General features: G+C 46.4%; 1 long non-coding RNA gene across 2 annotated transcripts in view; it reads right to left on the bottom strand.

Annotated features, from left to right (window-relative positions):
- Nucleotides 1-4,406: 4,406 nt before the first annotated feature.
- Nucleotides 4,407-6,000, bottom strand: part of LOC119927010 — a 48,457-nt gene continuing 46,863 nt past the window's right edge. For both annotated transcript variants that reach the window (XR_005450381.1, XR_005450379.1), the window contains one exon: nt 4,407-4,438. This is a non-coding gene — a long non-coding RNA (uncharacterized LOC119927010). The remainder of the gene's footprint in view (nt 4,439-6,000) is intronic.

Here is a 6,000-nt window from a genome sequence, read left to right as displayed (position 1 = left end):
GCCTTTGTTCCCTCATCTGTAAAATGTGATTCAATACCTGTTTTCTCTCCTACTTAGGCTGCGGGAACAAGCAGTGTATCCATCTGATAATCAGGTCGGACACAGTCCATGTCCCGTTTGGGGCTCATAAAGATAATGATGATGATGATGACGACAATATCGGTAATACTTAAGCAAATCCCAATGATAATAATAATAATGGTATTTGTTAAGCACTTTCTATGAAGCACTGTTCTAAGTGTTGGGGAGGCTACAAGGTGATCAGGTTGTCCCAGGTGGGGCTCACAGTCCTCTTACTCCCAAGCCGGTGCTCGTTCCACTGAACATGCGTGAAGTCTGTGTCCTATATGGGGAACAGTCTAAGTAGGAGGCAGGCAGGAAATATTTCTGCCCACTGTTGTATTGGACTCTCCATAACTCTCCAAAGTACAGTGCTCTGCACACAGGAAGAACTGAATAAATATGACTGACAATGAATGAATGGTATTTGTTAAGCACTATGTGCCAGGCACTGTTCTAAGCGCTGGGATACATACAAGATAATCAGGATTGGCACAGTCCATGTCCCCCTTGGGGCTCACAGACTTAATCCCCATTTTACAGATGAGGTCACTGAGGCTCAGAGAAGTGAAGTGACTTGCCTAATGTCCCCCACAGTCAGTCAGTTGCATATACTGAGCACTGACTAGTTGCAGAACATTGTACTCAGCCCTTGGGAGAGTACAGTAGAACAGTATAACAGACACATTTCTCTGCCCACAATGAGATTACAGACTTAGAGGGGAAGATAGACATTACTATAAATAAATGAATTACAGACAAGTGGCAGACCCGGGATCAGAAGCCAGGTCCTTCCGACGCCCAGGCCTGTGCTCTATCCACTAGGGAACAAACCAAGCAGCAGAAAAACCTCAAAATCCCAGTTCCTACCACAACCCTTCTCATTCCTCTCCCCTGCCACACATTTGTTACATTTATGAGGCCAAAAATATTGAAGTTCTAATAAGCAGAAATAGGAAAATCAAAAAGCTGGTTTATCAGACTCCAGACTGTAAACTCCTTATGGTCAGGGAACATGTCTGCAATGCAATAATTCTACTGCATTGTACTCTTCCAAGTGCTTAGTACAGTGCTCTGCACCTAGTAAGCGTTCAATAAATACCTTCGATTGATTTTTAACCAGTATGTGGAGGAATGGGTGTGGCCTAATGGAAAGAGCAACCAATCAATCAGTCATATTTATTGAGGGTTTACTGTATGCCAAGCACAAGCCAGGGAGTCAGAGGACTTGGGTTCTAATCTCAGCTCTGCCACTTGCCTGCTAGGTGACACTTCACTTCTCTGCGCCTCAGTTGGACTGTGAACATGGACTGTATCCAATCTGATTAGCTTGGATCACTCCCAAACTGGTACAGTACCTGGCACACCGCAAGGACTTTACAAATACCAGTAAAAAAAAAAAAGCACTTGGATTGGCTCTTTATTCACCCCTCCCTCAGTCCCACAGCACTTATGTATGTATCCATAATATACTGATTTATATTCCTGTCTGTCTCTCCCTCTTGACTGTATGATCACTGTGGGCAGGGAATGTGTCTATGTGTTACAGTGTACTCTCCCAAGAGCTTAGTACAGTGCTCTGCACACAGTATGCGCTCATCCTACGGGGGGAGACAGACATTCATGGATACTAAATGCCAGATATGGACATAAGTGTTCTGGGGCTGGGAGGAGGGATGAATAAAGGGAGCAAGTCAGGGTGAGGCGGAAGGGAGTGGGAGAAAAGGAAAGGAGGGCTTAGTCGGGGAAGGCCTCCCACGTGCTTAATACAGTGCTTTGCACACAGTAAGCTCTCAATAAATACGACCGGCTGTCCAGCTTGATAAATGAATGGTTGTTGGACTGATCGACTACATGGTTAGTGATGGGAAATATAAAGAACCTCAGGTGATATTTAACACTCATTCCCTCCCTCCATTATCCCCTAGGTTTCAGGGGGGTTTCTTCCAAACTGATTTTCATACTGGGATCAAGTCATGGATTTGACCATCCTGGGGTCTGAGCCAGGCCAAGTTACCCAAGAGGCCCGAGCTGAGGTGAGCTGGGCCGAGTTATTCATTCGCTCATTCATTCAATCGTATATATATTGAGCACTTACTCTGTGCAGCGTACACACTTGGGAGAGCACAATAGAACAATAAACAGATACATTCCCCACTCACAACGAGCCAGGGCGCTGGCCTGGCGCTTGAGCCCCATTTGACTTGGCTGGTGGCTTCTTCATTCCTTCACTCATTCAATCATATTTATTGAGCGCTTACTGTGTGAAGAGCACTGTAGTAAGCGCTTGGGAAGTATGAGTTGGCAACACATAGAGATGGTCCCTACCAAACGATGGGCCCCAAATGCTGTGGAGTAGCCGCCTAGCCTAGTGGCTGGAGCCTGGGGCCTGCAAGTCAGAGGACCTTTCATTCATTCATTCAATCGTATTTATTGAGTGCTTACTGTGTACAGAGCACTGTACTAAGCACTTGAGAAGTACAAGTTGGCAACATATAGAGACGGTCCCTACCCAACAGTGGGCTCACAGTCTAGAAGGGGAAGACAGACAACAAAACAAAACATATTAACAAAATAAAATAAATAGAATAAATATGTACAAATAAAATAAATAGAGTAATAAATATGTACAAACATATATACAGGTGCTGTGGGGAGGGGAAAGAGGTAAGGCAGGGGGGTGGGGAGGCGGAGTAGGGGGAGAGGAAGGAGGGGGCTCAGTCTGGGAAGGCCTCCTGCAGGAGGTGAGCTCTCAGTAGGGCTTTGAAGGGAGGAAGGGAGCTAGCTTGGTAGATGTGCAGAGGGAGGCGGATGTGCGGAGGGAATTTGGACCTGAATTCTAATCTTAGCTCCGCCACTTGTCTGCTGTGTGACCTTGGACAGGTCACTTTACTTCTCTGGGCCTCAGTTATCTCTTCTGTAAAATGGGGATGAAGACTGTAAGCCTCAGGTAGGACAGGGACTGTGCCCAACCCGATTAACCTGTATGTAACTCCTGGGCTTCGAATAGTGCTCGACACAGAGTAAGCACCTAACGAATGCCATTTCAAAGGAAAAAAAAAGAGGGAGGGAGCCAGGCTGATGAGTCAGCCAGTCAATCGTATTTGTTGAGTGCTTACTGTGTGCAGAGCACTGGGAAAAATGCTTGGGAGAGTGCAATAGAACAATAAGTGGACACATTCCCTGCCCACAGTGAGCTTAGAGTCTAGAGGGGGAGACGGACAATAATAGAAATCAGTGTATGACAGATAGGGACATAAGTGCTCAGGGCCTGAGCAGGGGGTGATGAATAAAGGGAACAAGTCATGGTGATGCAGAAGGGAGTGGGAGAATAGGAAAGGAGGACTTAGTCGGGGAAGGCTTCCCAAGGGCTCAGTACAGTGCTCTGCACACAGTAAGCTCTCAGTAAATACGACTGACTGTCCTATATAATTCACTTGTAGCTACTCCACTGCTTAGACCTGTGCTTGACAAATAGTAACAGCTTAAGAAATGTCACTTAAAAGAAACAGAAAATCTTGACAGAGAAGGTCAGGCTGAAGAGGAATTGAGCTCCATGCCTTGTTGAGCAACTACCTGGGGGCTAGAGGGAGGAAGGGGAACAGTCTACCAGGACACAGAGTGAGGCCTAGTGGCTAGTGGCTTCATTCATTCAATCGCATTTATTGAGCACTTACTGTGTGCAGAGCACTGTACTAAGCACTTGGGAAGTACAAGTTGGCAACATAGGTAGACAGTCCCTACCCAACAGTGGGCTCATAGTCTAGAAGGGGGAGACAGAGAACAAAACAAAACATATTAACAAAATAAAATAAATAGAATATGTACAAGTAAAATAGAGTAATAAATACGTACAAACATATATACATATATACAGGTGCTGTGGGGAAGGGAAGGAGGTAAGACGGGGGATGGAGAGGGGGAGAGGGGGACGAGGGGGAGAGGAAGGAGGGGGCTCAGTCTGGGAAGGCCTCCTGGAGGAGGTGATCTCTCAGTAGGGCCTTGAAGGGAGGAAGAGAGCTAGCTTGGTGGATGTGGGGAGGGAGGGCATTCCAGGCCAGGGGGATAACATGGGCCGGGGGTCGACGACGGGACAGGCGAGAATGAGGCACGGTGAGGAGATTAGCGGCAGAGGAGCGGAGGGTGCGGGCTGGGCTGTAGAAGGAGAGAAGGGAGGTGAGGTAGGAGGGGGCAAGGTGATGGAGAGCCTTGAAGCCGAGGGTGAGGAGTTTCTGCCTGATGCATAGGTTGATTGGTAGCCACTAGAGTCCAGGCCTGGAAGTCAGAATGACCCGAGTTCTAATTCCAGCTTTTGTCCATGGTCTGCTGGGTGACCTTCAATAAGTCTCTTCACTTCTCTGGGCCTCAATCACCTCATCTGTAAAATGGAGAGATCAATCCGAAATTAATGCCTATTTATAATTGAACTTCCAGGATGATTTTACTGGGGCAAGTCTTGGTTGATTGTGGTTGGGGTGATCTAGGTGGATAATAAAACCTCTGAATGGTAAGTAAAGACTTACAAGTTTACCCATAAAAACACCGGCAGTAGATCCAACAGTTGGCCTTGTGGAAGGAATGCAGGGCTGGGAGTCGGAGGTTCTGGGTTTGAATCCCAGCTCCACTCGTCTGCTGGGTGACCTTGGGCAAGTCATTCAACTTCTCTGTGCCTCAGTACCCTCACCTGTAAAATGGGGATTAAGACTGAGACACCCAAGTGGGACAGGAAAGTGTCCAACTCCATGAACCGGTGTCTACCAAGGGCCCTAGAACAGTGCTTGACGCATAGTAAGTGCTTAACAAATACCATCATCATCACCTCACTTAGCAGAGCCTTTTTTCCCCTCATCTTTAAAATAGGATTCAATACCAGTTTTCTCTCCTACTTAGGCTGTGGGACAAGCACTGTATCCATCTGATAATCAGGACAGACAGGGTCCCTGTCCCTTTGGGGCTCATAATGATAATGATGATGATGATGATAATAATAATAATGATACGAATAATAATAATGATACTAATAATAACAGTTCAGCAAAGTCTGGGTCCCACATGGGGCCTAGTCTAAGTAGGAGGCAGGCAGGGAACGTGTCTGCCCACTGTTGTATTGGACTCTCCAAAGCACTTAGTAAAGTGCTCTGCACACAGGGAGAACTTAATAAATACAACTGAATGAATGAAGGAATGGTATTTGCTAAGCACTTACTATGTGCCAGGCAGGCACTGTTCTAAGCACTGAGGTACATATAAGGTAACCAGGTTTGACACAGCCTATGTCCCCCATGGGGCTCACGGTCTTAATCCCATTTTACAGATGAGGTCACTGAGGTCCCAGAGAAGTGAAGTGACTTCCCTAATGTTCCCCACAGTCAGTCAATCCCATTTACTGAGTGCTCACTCCGTGCAGAACACTGTACTAAGCACTTGGGAGAGTACAATAGAACAATATAATAGACATTCTCTGCCCACAACGAACTTACAGTCTAGAGGGGGAGACGGATATTAATATAAATGAATACATTACAGGCAAGCGGCAGAACCGGGAGTAGAAGCTGGGTCCTCCCGACTCCCAGGCCTGTGCCTTATCCGCTAGGGAACAAACCGAGCGGCAAAAAAGCCTCAAAATCCCTGTTCCCACTGGCAAATCTTCTCATTTCTCTCCCCTGACTCACATTCGTCACATTTATGAAGCCAAAAATACTGAAGTTCTAATAAGCGGATATAGGAAAATCAAAAAGCTGTTTTTTTAGTGCCCAGATTCTAAGCTCTTTATGGACAGGGAATGTGTTTGCTAATTCTATTGCATTATACTCCCCCATATGCTTAGTACAGTGCACTCTGCACATAGTAAGCATTCAGTAAATCCTTTCGATCGATGTTTAACCGGTATGTGGGGGGAGGGGTGTGGCCTAATGGAAAGAGCAACCGATCAATCAGTCA

The sequence above is a fragment of the Tachyglossus aculeatus genome, chromosome 4 (assembly GCF_015852505.1).
Source record: "Tachyglossus aculeatus isolate mTacAcu1 chromosome 4, mTacAcu1.pri, whole genome shotgun sequence".
In the NCBI taxonomy this organism is placed as follows: domain Eukaryota; kingdom Metazoa; phylum Chordata; class Mammalia; order Monotremata; family Tachyglossidae; genus Tachyglossus; species Tachyglossus aculeatus.
This window is presented reverse-complemented; position numbering and strand designations above follow the sequence as displayed.